The 13,686-nt window shown below is 43.3% G+C and overlaps 1 protein-coding gene across 3 annotated transcripts in view; it reads left to right on the forward strand.

Annotated features, from left to right (window-relative positions):
- Window positions 1–6,035: 6,035 nt before the first annotated feature.
- The window catches only part of CNOT6 (CCR4-NOT transcription complex subunit 6), a 32,125-nt gene continuing 24,474 nt past the window's right edge, over window positions 6,036–13,686 (forward strand). For 2 of the 3 annotated variants that reach the window (XM_068697756.1, XM_068697759.1), the window contains exon 1: window positions 6,036–6,191. The gene's annotated coding sequence lies outside the window, so the exon portion shown is untranslated. Of the gene's footprint in view, window positions 6,192–7,842; window positions 8,224–13,686 lie in introns of all 3 variants that reach the window. The other variant, XM_068697757.1, reaches the window with a different exon arrangement.

Below are 13,686 nucleotides of genomic sequence, written 5' to 3' on the forward strand. Positions count from 1 at the left end.
TTCATAACTTCCCCTAATTGCATAGATAGCTGTCTACAAGCATATGGCTTGTGTAAGGACTGCATATACCATATGCACGGATCACTTCACTTGCCACTGAAACAGTTGTGTCATGGGTGGAATGTGGCAACTCTACCCACACACAGTAATGTGATACAACAGATGAAGATAGTGGAAAGCCATGAAACAGCATGGAGAAATTTAAGTAGATTGAGTCCATCCCTACTTCAATGGGAATTAGATCAGACTCCAAATGAGAATTTATGCATGACAGCTGGATTAACATATATATTTCCTCAAAGATAGTAGCTTTGTAAAGCTGAAGAGTTTCCTCGTGCCACACTGGAGCATTAGTTCAATTTTTATTAAGAGAAAAACCATCACTTTTTAATTCACAGTAATTTCCTCCAGGACAAAGGTTTCCTTAGTTATCTCCTTTGAGTCCTGATCCTACTTAATTTGCAAGGTAGAGATTGCAGCGAGAACAGCTTAGTGCATATTTGAGTTACAGTCCCCCGTATATTCTGCTTCATGAGCAGGAAACAGTGCAAGTATGAGAGGCCCAAATGAATTAAAATTTCAAAAGTCTCCCTTTTCAGTGAACTATCAAGCATCAAAATATTGTGGTATTATTGCATTTCTTTACACAAGAAAAAATTGCACACCTTTATTTTTTTATTTTTTATTTTTAAACCATGCCCAAGTGCAAGTACCCTGCCTGTCTGATAAGCAGTTTGAAATCTTGGCACTTCTGTACATTGGAACTTCCTCTCAGTCATATGAAACTAAACCAGACACGCAGTGCCACTGCAGGGGGAAGCTTTACAACACAGGAGCACAGATGGGATCAGCTTGCAAGTAAATATGTTTCTGTTGCTAGAGAAAAGCATAGAAAGCAACAATGAATAAAGATGAAATATAAGACACTGACAGAAGAAGGAAAAGAAACACCAAAATGGGTACAAAGAGAAGAGGATATGGTAAAAAGGATGAAAAAGCTGAATTGGCAGTATGAGCATCTGGCTTTCCACTAATGAGAATCCCTCCATCTTACATCAGTAATGCCATTATTTGGCATTAAACCTCTCAGTTGTGACTCCATAACTGGGAATTGAAATATTTCATAGCAATTTTCACTATTTGCTCACTGAACTCACGTATGTAAAAGCCCTTGCCATGTAAGACAAAGCCTTTGCTCCTTTTGCTGAGCTTTGAATGCAACTAGGAGCTCTGCCTGCGTAATGAATGTGTGCAGGTCATATCTTTTAATTTTTCTTTTGTATCAATGTCTTAGTTTTAATATGAGAAGATGGCCATTTTCTTGGAGAAACAGATGAGGAGGTATCCTAGAGATAAAAATTTGTAAGAATTAAAAAATTACCTTATTTTTTTCCTTAAAAGTACCTAAAAATTACAGTCTGGAAAACAACATCATGGTTCATAATTCCAGTTCAGCCTCTTAATGATGTTCAAATTTTATTATTTAATTAGGACAAGAAAGAATCATAGTATTCTTTGATCTGTTACTTTAATACTACAGTACAGCACAAATGTACATACTAGAAAAAGATTAGTGACTGAATGTTCCATAGACCTGCAAGATTACAGTAGAGAACAAAATTTAATACACTTTTTACTCTGTTACAGACCTGATAATGGTTTGAGTATCTATATAATTAAAGCAGTCTTGTAAACATGGCATGCAAGCATCTCAGGTGATGGCAGAACTCAGCGTTAGCATCCATAACTGACAAGGAGCTAGAAATTCTTGTCTCACTATGGAAATATTCGTATTAGACATAGGTATTTCTAGACAGAAATATCCAAAAAGTTTTCATTATGTTTACCTTCTTTTTATGTATTTATATCTGTATAACTATGTACATTAGCAGTACTTGGCTTTGCAGCCAAGTACCTACAAATTGTGCCATCCCAGGGTTCAAATTCCTTAATTCAGGACTGTTGTGGATATGCATAAGGTGAGTTTTCAATTATCTTCTTACGTGCAAGTCTTCTGGATGCTACAGTCCATGCAGAGGAAAGCAGGAATATTAATTGCCTCGATGCTTTTTGTATGGGACTTTAACTGAAGTTTTAATGCTCAATAAACATTAAAGATTTATCTTCATTATCCAGCTGCGACAGAAGACACTCTTACATTCATTTGATAGATGGAGAACAGGCCATAAAACTGAAGGCTGAAATCATCAAATATGTAATGATTTTAGATGTCCAAACTGAGAGCGCTAAGATGTCATATTTCAGACTACCTGTCATTTTAGGAGTGCTCCATGTTCAGAGCAGCGATCCCACTGATCTAAATAGTGATGGAAGTTATCTTGCAATTCAGATCCGTGTCTCTCTATCTGGATATATTGAAAATACAGAGCATAGCTAAGTTCTGCTTTCCTATTTGAGATCCCTCACCTCCTCTCCTTTCTTTCTTCCTGATTATCTCCCCTGCTTTGCTGTAATTCAACTCTTCTTTGGTTCATTTTTCGCTTCCTTATATTCCAGTTATATTGTTCCTTCACATTTCTTGGGCACAGAAAGTGGGAGAGCTGAAAGCACTGCAAATTTCCTTGTTCACCTCTTCTGTAACCACAGACACCAGAGGCTTCATAAGCTGTGATGGCTCTGCACTTGCTCTGTCATGACGGGGTGACGTCTCATCAGTTCACTCCTTGTGTATGAGCCATGGAAGATGAAGGACGTGTCTTCTAGCCCAAAGAATTTAGAAGTCAAACAAGACTTTGCTGCACAGCTGTATATAGGTACTTCAAAGATAACAGTTTCACTAAATATGGCCATTAAAGCAAAGAAAAAAGTACCATAACCCTGCCACAGAGACAATTCTCTACCACAAGTTTCACATCCCTCTGTCAGGGCATGGAGGCAGCAGGTCCTCAAAACAGCTGCGAGTGCCAGCAGCGTGGACAAAGCAACCCTCCCTGAGTCCTCCCAGACACAGTCCCCAGCCCCTGCCTTGTACACAAAGAGGGAAGATGACGGAGAGGGGGGTGTTAAGAGTTTTTAAGCTACTCACAGCAAATCCTCCTAGCTCCACGTGTAAGGTCAGCAGGGTTGGAGGAGGCTCACCTTTGTTTGGGTGTGTGTCACAAGCTGGATTTGGCCCAAAGGCAGCCACCCAAAGCCTTGCTCCACAGTGCAAAAAGGTATTTTTGTGCATGGGTAATGAATGAAAAGCTCGGTAAATTTCATAGTGTTAAAAAGAAGCGATTAATTTCTGCTCTAATTGGATTCTCTAACAACAGCACCATCCTGAGCTCAGGGCAACTGTACTCCACGAGACACGGCAGCTCTGATGTATGGAAACTCTCAGGGGCAGGTAAAAGATTAATGGGAAGGGGTCTCTTTTGATTGATGAATCTGTGACCTTGAGCAACAAGAGCACTTGCATGAAGCCTATCCACCATGTGAGACAGACAAAATGAAAGAGGCTCACGTTACGCTCTTAGATCTCATTAGGCACCCAGACCAGAAATACCGATACCGGCACTGGCCATCTGCTCCAGAGTTTGCATGCTTACAGGTCTGATAACATGCGGAGCAGAAGTTAATCATATGTACAGAGGAGAAGCAGCACTTCTGCACAGGAAACTCAGTGCAGCACAACAGTTTCTAAAAAAACCACATACATGTTTTTACCTCATTTTTTTGCTTCAAACCACACAAGCAAATATTCAGTTCAAACAAAAGCTGTTAACGTAAAAGGCCATAACTTTAGACTCTTCAAATATCACTGTTTTTTTTTTTTTTGTTTGTTTGTTTGTTTGTTTGTTTTGTTTTGGTGTTTGTGTTTTTTTTAGAAATTAAAAAAGTAAAAATATCAGAAAGTTAATTAACTTGAAATTTGCCAAATGGCTGTGATCTACTATTAGCTTTTTATAATGGGCAGTAGAGAATTATTTTGTGATTGATTTAATTCTTTTAATGCTCTTTTTTGCTTATGTCAATTATTTGAGAATTGCTAGTATTTTCTGCCATTTGCTTTCCATTTGCATTAGTGAAGGCCCTTGCCAGTAGACCTTTCCAAATCTACTGTAATATTACCCCAGCATCCACCCCCAAGGAATGAAATTTCCCTGCAAGCATTTTCAAGAGACTTGTGATCAGCTGAGTTTTCTTTGCTGAGAAGCAGTTCCTGGAAAATCCTGCAGCACACTCAAAGACTTTACTACTGCTTTTGGAGAATTAGCTCCAGGCAAAACGATACTGTCTACTGAGGCCATATCTGACCTAGAAAGTATTAACTGAAGAATGTGTGGGACAGCTGGTTATCGGAAGGAAAACACAGCGCAGGAGAATGACATGTAGAGCTCCTTCACCTAGTTCTGAATGACTGTCAGCTCTCCAGAGCCACTGGAAGCAGATACAGCGCCGCTGCCAGAGCCCGTGCCGCATCCAGTAACTGAGCCAGCTCAGGTATCTCTAACGCAGCACTGCGCCGTGCAGCGGGGAGACAGTTCATCATCTGAGAACCCTTCAGATATGTGATACGATAAGGCCAAACAGAAATCTGAAGTACAGCACGATTATTTCCCAAACCCAGTGCCAAAGGGCTAAGCCTTTCTGAGGAGGAGGTTTTAGGAGCAGGCTCGGTACGCAGCACGCCAGAGGCCTTTCTGTTCAAAGTGCTGCTCTCGTGGGTTACTGCTGGTGTTCCTCAGCAGAACCAGGTTCAGTTCTGCCTTTAAACTGTTAGAAGGCCTTGCTGCACAGGGAGAGCACCATTTACTCCCAGCTATGTATCCAGTTATACCAGAACAGGTGAGGCTTCGATTCTTTTTCAGCTTTCTGATTTCAGAAATAGGGTTGGATATCTGGGATTTTTCTCTTTACTATTCCTTTTGATGAGGTGGTGCATACCAAGCGCACATCTGCCGCCACATCACCAATGCTTGAACATTATAACGGTGTGATAATCAAGGGAAATTCACTTCATTTTGCAATTGTTATTTATAGCTTTGGCCAGTACCACACCACTGATGGTACCTTCCCACCACCTTTTAGCGCAGTTTCTTGCATCTTACAGTAAAATCTTGTCACACAGTGGCAGCAACAACTACACTTAAAAACAATGTCTTTTATTTTTCCATGTATCTGGGTACACATCCATTAACTGAATAAGAAAACGATGTGCGACGTGAGCTCCAGCAGGGGTGCCGATGGGAAGTCGGTGGCCATTTCACGGCAAACACTTTGTGAAAACCTCACAGCAAAGGATCTGGGGTGCGGATTTGGTACATACATGTACAGAAGGGATACATTGTAGGGACATATTGCCTGATTGTAGGGTATCCTACACTAAGGGGCACTCAGCACGCTATCCACATCTTGCCCGAGGTCATATGCTGCAAGCCTGCGTTCTTGACTCATACTTACACAGGAGAATTTAAAGCAAGTGATCACTTTAATTAGGCTTCCTGGACTCACACTGGGAACTGTTTCGCTGCTGTACATCATTTACACCAGCTCAGCGTTTAAAAATACGCCTGACGTGCTACTTTTATCTACTTTTCCGTCTCCTCCTTCGCTCTTCACCCACATACCTTCCCCCCAAACCCCCCCCCCGACTTCCTACGGAATCCCCCAAAACAATTCCCCCGAACCAACCCCCCCAAAACACAACACCCCCCCAAAAAAAAAGAAGTACCCCAAAAATAAGTACCCCAAAAACAAGCCCTCCCAAAACAAACCCCCCAAAAACCAACTCCCCAAAAAACAACCCCACAACAAAACCAACCCCCCTGTTTCGTGCCCCTCCCCCCCCACCCCCCAGCCCTCTCCGGACCCCCCTTGCGCCCCCACCCCAAATCCCCCCCGGTCCCCTCAGCGGCTGGAGGCTGCGCAGCCGCGGAGTGGGGGCGGCCTCGGCAGGCGGGGCGGCAGCAGGAGCAGGAGGAGGAGGAGGAGGAGGAGAGGAGGGAGGAGGAGGAGGAGGAGGAGGAGGAGAAGGAGAGGAGGGAGGAGGAGGAGGAGGAGGAGGAGGGCCGGCCCGCCCGCAGCCGCCGCCGCCGCCACCGCCGCCATGATGCTTGTTTGCTTTCAATGAGTGTGAGGAGGAGGCGGGGGGGAGCCGCTCTCCCGTCCGGCCCGCGGCAGGAAACAAAGAGCCAGGCAGGCGGCGGAGCGAGGGCGGCGGGGGGACGGGGATGCTGCAGCCACAGGTAGGGAAGGGGGCGGCCGGGGCGAGCTGCGGCCGCGGCGCCTCGCCTGGAGGGGGGGCTCGCGCTCAAGGGGGACGGGGGGTGGGAGGGGGTGGGGAGCGGGGGTTAATTAATTAGTGGGGGGGTGGGTGATGGGGGAGGGGAGCGGCGTTGTTATGGCGAGAATTAGGGAATTAGGGGGTCCCTTAGAGTTTGGGGGGGTTGTTGGGGGTGGCACGGAGCGGGGAGGGGTTGCCCCAACGCGGGGGGGGTGGGGGGGGGCAGCCCGCGGCGGCCGTGGCGGAGGTGATGATGATGATGATGGTGATGGAGGAGGAGGAGGAAGGGAAAGGAGGAAGAGAAGGGGGACGACGACGGCAACGACAACGCCGCCGCCCCCCGAGGGGGGCTCCGCGGCCGCAGGGGCCGTGGGGCAGGGGCCGGGCGGCGTTATTTGCATCGGGGAGGCAATTCGGAGAAATCAGGATCGTGGCATCTGCCAGCCTGAAGTTCTTCCTTTCTTCATTTTTATTATTTTTATTTTTTTTCTTTCTCTCCCCAACCGGGCAACCGAGTTTAAAAATAATTAAACAAAGGCGGAGGGGGAATGACACCCGCCTGATGGTTGCCCGGAGCCCCCCCCCAACCCCCCCCCCCCCCCCCGTTTCCCAGCCGGGCGAGGCGGGCGGAGGGGAAGGGGATGGGGGGGGGGCGCTGAGGCCTGGCGGCCACCGGGAGGCCGGAGCGGCCCTGCTCGCCTTGGGGAGAAGGGAAATAAACCGGGGGGGGTGGGGGGGGGAAGGCTTTGGGGCCTGATTGCCAGCCCCGTTGGCCAATGCAGGCGAGCGGGAGGCTGGGCTTGCGCTGACATGTGGGGCGGGGGGGTGATGGGGGGGGGCGCACACATGCGGGGATAAACAGAGGGGATTTGGGACAGGGCCTCCCGCGGGGCCTCGGTGCGCATCGAGGTGGGGGCTGTGGGCTTCCAGAAGTTCCCTGCAGGCGATTATTCGTTCGCTGAGTCGGGGGGGGGGGGTTTAGGGAGGGTCTGCAGGGGCTGAATTCCCGAGGTGGGCGCCCCACGAAGCGCAGAAGTGGGTCAGTGGGGCTGGGTCCTGCACCGCACGGCTTCTGGGTCACAATTCGTGGCGAACTTTAAGCCTGGGATCAGATAAAAGCTCTAGAAAAAGTGCGTATCTGTACATCCGCCTCTCCATCTTGATCTGCACGTATATCGCGAACGCGTTCTTATCGGTAGTTTTTCCATGAATGGTAAAAATTCACATGCAGCTTTATTTGCATTTAGTCATACGAAAATACAGCCAGAACAAATACAGTAAAACGGGGTTGGGTTTTGGTGTTGTTGCCTCTTCTTTTTTTTTTTTTTTTTTTTTGTTACAGATATCTGTCTCTGTAAACACATAGAAAACTACTAGTGAAAATATAACTCCACAGGCAGGTGTTTGCTTTATAAGCAGAGTTGCAGATCTCCATTTTTTTTTTGTTTTATTTCTGGGGCTTATTTTCTTAATCTAGATTTCACCACAGTGGGTAACTAATTCAAAATTCAAGGGATTTAGAAATACCTGTGGTATTTGTCTGGCTTAAATGCGAAGATGTGCAAGTGTTGACTGGTAATTGTGTTGTATCTTGCATTTTTCTTTCATTCTAGAGCAGGTCTCGTAATTGGGAATTTATCAACATTTCCACTGGGGTAATTTTACAGGATTATCCACCCTCTGTTCTTCCTGCTGGTTCATCTGGACTCTGTGGAGTTTGCTGCTAGCAATGAAGCCTTCTGTGGGGGTTTTATTCATGCTATTACTGAAATGGAGCCCTTCGCATTTGGATTAACTCTTTATTCGCTTTTCACCTGAATCGCTTGGATCAATCCATTTATAAAAAGGATACTACCATGCACCCTTTTTCTGTTTGCATTTTGAAGTTGAACTCTGAATACAGTCTTGATATGTTCAGGCTGTTTACTTTGCTTGAATTTTAGAGGAAGATCTGAAATATAAAGATAGATGAAACTGTAATACTGCATGGGCAGGTAAATACTTCTGATGTTTTATATATGAAGACTTGAAAACATGTCACAAAGGGCCACAAATTGAAAGAGCATGGTACCCATCAAGGTAAAAATCATTAAGATCAGTCAGTACTAGATATTAGGAAGACTTATTTTCTATGCAAGTGCAATATGCATAATGGAAAACATTCTTTAAAATGGGGTACAATTCTGCCAAGATTGAGCAGGCTGAAAACACTTTCCCAACTGACCAACAAAAAATAACTATTTTTAAAAACATGGCAGTGTAAATAAAAATGGTCTTGCTAAACAATCACCAAAAAGTGAAGTATTTTTGCTTGTAGTGCAGTGTGTGTTATTGTTTACACTGCCACCATGCCTAGGAGGCTGGGTGGTGAATCCCTCATTCCAGTTGTGCAGCCCCTGCTGCAGAGGCTGCAGGCCTCCTGGTTCTGTTTGCTATCAGACTACTGAGGTCTAAAATTATCCCGTTGTTTTGCCATGTAATTTTGGCTGCATGAGTGCAGCCTGTAACGTTACATCCCTGGCCTAACTGGGGCCATGTCCAGCGAAGATTTATGTGCAGACTGTACCTTTATGAATGAAAATGCTTTCATAATTGAACGAACATAAATGTCACATACAGGTTTTATTTTTTTTCTTAGATGAAATACGTAGTAGTCAAAGGTAATAACAACATATGATGAGCAATTTGCCTTAAAACCCCATGACAATAATCGCAACAGACCCTACCTCTAGATTTCAGTCCTAGTTGCATAATACAGAGGTTGGCCTTTGCCCTATTGCATACAATGTATCAAGGTTATTTTTTTTTTAATGTACTAAGAGCTTACACTATTTTCTACCCAGTTTAAATTTAGACTTCTTCATGGTGTAATTTTGAAGGCTTTATACATAAAGTGCTCAGACTGAGTCACCGCAGGGTTTCATCTGCTTTGTATTCCCCTTCAGCGTTGGTGCTTCACACTTGGAGGTGTGTTTATTGTACAATATCTTGCCAGATTATTAGCATTGTATTAAGTCACATGAATCGTTCCAGCATTGAGATTAGGTTGTAGAAGTCCACTCAACAAGGAAGCTTGGCATGGGCTTGGGGACTTGCACTCACAATTTCTAATTGAGTGATTTCTGCAGGTGAAGTCTTAAAAGAGTACAAATGCTTAGGCAGGCTCCATAGAAAAAGCAGTTTAAATGCTTAACATATCCTTTTGAGCTACTAATTACGCTTCCAAGATGGTGCTTATTTATTTAAAAAAAAAAAAAAAAGTTGGCAACAACTCCATTTTCTCTTTTGTAGGACTGCAACATGAATCCTTTTTTTAATGCCTCAGAGGGCTTTTTTTAGCAAAGGGATCAAGGAGGGGCTAGGAGCAGAAAATGTATACATAGTTGTTTACTTGAGAAATAGAATACTTGCTGTTAGTATTCCGGTTTGTACTGTAATGGAGCTCTGAAGGAAGAAGGTTTTTTGTGTGTGTGTGTTTTTTTTAAACTGGTAAACATGTTAGGCATTTTGTGGAGGCTGCCATTTAGATACTGTGATCGAAGCCTGATACTTTGATGATTTTCTTATGTCTTATATGTTCCTGATAAGCAAATTGAGCAGCTTCTTACTGAAGGCTGTCCTAAAGGCTTTGTACCATTTTCTCATAGCAGTACCTCCAAAGCCTCCTGTAGCTCTTTGCAGCCCTGTTGAGGAAAGGGGGGAGCTCAGTGCCAGTTTGATGGCTGGGGCTTTGTAGAACACACTAAAACAATAAAACTGATAGATCACGGTGTTAGGGTACAGCCCCTTGGCATGGTTAGAGACCACGAAGGGTACCATGACTTAGGGTACTTTGTATTTCAGATGATCCGTGTAGCTTTACTACTCGGGATGTTTTGGAGTGTATTAATGAGTGAAGCATGGATCCTGCAAGTTGATCTGGCTTAAATGGAGCCCCACAAAAGTTTCTGTTTAGATCAGTTTCCAGGTCAGAGATCAGAAAAAAAAAAAACCTGGCTGCACTTCACAGACAGATCCTTTCACATGCTTTTTGGAACTCACTGAAACACCACCTGCAAAGACAGGAAGACTCAAAACTAAAATAAAGCAAAGCAAGATTTGCATGTATGCAGTCTGATCTGTATCTCCTGTCAGAACAATGAGCCTGCATCATAAATGGCTGAATAATAAAAAGCATCGAGATGTTTTACGTCAAGCTTTCACCAGGAATTCTTGTTCATTCTTGTTTTCAAGTTTTAACAGTTGTCCACCCGACAGAAGAGGGTTGCCTGACAAAGCAAAGGTCCTGTGGACTCAAACAGGAATTTCCGCGCTGCCTTATTCGCAGTCTGTCTGTAAATAGAGGAGTACTTTCAGGGACGAGAGTTTTTAGGAAGAAGCCATCTCTGGAAAATAATTAAAACTAGAAAGTAATCTTTGCTGAGGAACATCATGAAAGATCTAATCCTGGAGATGTGAGAACTGCTTTTACAATAGCTGCCTGTGCTGGCACAGGTGTTTCCTGTGTAGGGAGCAATAGATTTGGTAACCCCATGGTGTCTTCTGGTATGATCACGATTCATGTAGGAAGTAAGAACAGCAGCATGTGAAGACTTTTCTTTCCAGTGGCAGAGCTGGGAACTACTACACGGGTTGTTCATTACCTCACATAAGCTGTCAGTACAACCAAAGATAGCGCAACTATCTTTGGAAGAGTGCTGAAAACCAACCAGTGACGTGACTAAAGCATTAATTTTTGAAACGGCCACCACCAAAACCCGCTTTCCTAGCTGGGTATCACTGCTGGCTTACAGCATTGTCTAACAGCTGCTCCAACACAACTGAGCGGGGTGATGAAGCAGGACATGGGGTCAGCAGAGGAATCTTGAGTGGTCTTTAATGTCCAGGAGAGTGGTTGTGAAACAACATTTTGGGCTTGTTGGTCTCATTTGAAGTAAAGGATCTCTGAGTGGTCTGGTTGCTTCTGTCAGGTGGGTAGAGCGTGCATAAATGAATTCTGCAACGTGCTGAACTTCAGTGAGTTTAGCAACTAATATTTACAAGTGTGTTTAAATATCTATTAAGTATTTTTAGGAAGGCAAAGTACTTTGGAACTAGAGACTGAAATATTTTGTCATAGTCATTCAGATCTATAGCAGGAACACTGAAAACGAGCTATGGCCAAATAAAATAATTAGGTTGTCTCTTAGCGTTAAATTCTAGTGCAAGGCAAAGATAACAGAGTACTGTTATGGATGGTGACCTCATGTTTTTACCCGCTAAGCAACGGAAACGTGGAAATTATTCTGCAGGTGGAAAAAAGGGAAGTGTGGTAAGGATCCTTATGGTGTATAGGCCAGCGTATAGAATGGTTTCAGTTGGAAAAGATAAGGAATTATGCAGTACTTCAAACAAAATAGTTTTCCATGATGAAAATCATAACTAAGTTGTCAAATATGATTGTCTGGACACAAAACATGGAATAAGAATTGGTGTTTATTAATATTTTTGGCTACAAGACCATTCTTACTATCTTTCTGAAGGTGTTTGTAGGCAAAGCTTTTGAGCCTGGGTCTTCGAATCTGTTTACATTTTTAAAACTTGAGGCTGAATGTTTTAAGATGGAATTTTTCCATTTGGAGTTGATCTGTTAGGTTCCATCTTATTTGTACAGTATAGAGTAATGTAATGAAAGAAAATTCTTAAAGCAATTAGTGAAACTGACTGGTCTTTTAGTGTATTGGCATTTCAGAATACATTAAAATAGAAAATACAGGATTGAGTGTGGTGTAGTACTCATTAGCTAGCCAAAGTGTTTCTAGGGATACCAGTTAAAGGTCAGTCTTTGCTTTGCAATTTGGTTTTGCAGTAATGCTTGTTTTGTATACAGCAGCCTTTTACTATAGGCATAATTATGTATAATCGCTGATAATTAAGAACTATTCTAATCATCTGGACTCTGTGTTACACAGAGAACATTTAGAAATGGTATTTCTAATCCTTAGATGTTGCGCAGGGTAAGGGGTGGGAATTTGAATTATCATGATTCAGATTAAGTGTTATTGTGTAGATCTGTCTAAAAGATGGAGCAGTCAAGGACCTTTGTGCTGAAACATCCCTTTTGTGCTCTGACCATGTTAGAGTTCTCTTTTGAGCCCAAACTGATCTATATAGCAACCGAACATGGAAGTGAAAATCGCTGCTTTGCACTAGCAAAGATAGTAAATAAATTTCTCACTCCTTCCAAGGTTCAGGGGGATGCACGTACTCCAGTAAAATACTGGGCTGCAGGTTGCTCAGCTGATGGGAAATCACGATGGGAGTAGAGTGGAGGGGAGGCAGGGCTGGGGAGGAGAGGGCTGGAAAATGGCAACCTCCCTACCCCTGGCAAGCACCTTGTAACTGGGCAGCTTGCATTTCCATAAACACACAGTTAAGAAGGACAAAGAAACCTTTATTACACTCGAAATACCTGAAGGTTAAAATTTAATAACGTGCTCATTCTAAAAATGTGAATTGGCTGATTTTTAGACTTGATGAAACTTAAAGCCTGATCCAGATAGGTGCTCTGTAGCTCTACACAGTCTGATCAGGCCTTCCTAATTTGAAAACAGCAAACATATCCTTTGACTTTATGGCTTGGTTGATATGAACTGGGATACTTTGCCTTTTTTCCACCCCTCCTCCTCTTTTTTTTTTTTTAAAGGTTGCAGGAGGGTTGTGTCTCATTTTAGTCAGCTTCAGTTAGATTAAGGGCTTTGCAGAACTTTTAACTCTTAATATACTTCCACAAAAATCTATAAAAACTTTGTCAGCTTACAAGTTTTCTGTAGTACCACCTATTTATGCAAAACTAAACTTGATCCAATTAACCATATTTCAGATATATTCACATGAGCTAGTGTATATTGACTTAGTGAGTATCTTATATTATTATACGGTTGAAATGCACGCTCACATACCACTGCATTATCTACGGCTGCAAAAGAGGAAGGGTAACTTGTGGTTCTGTATTGGCAATCAGGTAAAACTCTACTTTTAGAAGTCCTTAAAATATGATGAAGCAGCATTGCTTCCCTGATGAAGCCATTAAGTCTTACTGCGCTAACAGCCCCTGACATGTATGCAGTCATACCAAGTGGAAGAGCACTTGGAATGGAGCAATTGACTTTGTGTTGGGTAGACGGACTGTTTGAGTGTTTCTTTTAAGTTTAGATGATTCCAACATTAAGCTGTACCTCAGGTTAAAGGAATCTGGATGTTTTCCCCAGATCTCATAGGGGTGTATTAAGAAATCACACTTGTGCTGCTCCCCTGTGGTACTCCACTCCTGCCTGTGCAAGCAGCTGCAATGTGCATGCAAGGGAGGTAAATTCTGAACTCACAATACATATTCTGAAAAACCTCTGGTCTTACCCTTGAGCTAATTTTCCTTTTTTTTTTTTCCCCTAGTTTTATGTTTTCAGTGCTATATACTA

This window comes from Anas acuta, chromosome 14 (assembly GCF_963932015.1).
Source record: "Anas acuta chromosome 14, bAnaAcu1.1, whole genome shotgun sequence".
Lineage (NCBI taxonomy): Eukaryota > Metazoa > Chordata > Aves > Anseriformes > Anatidae > Anas > Anas acuta.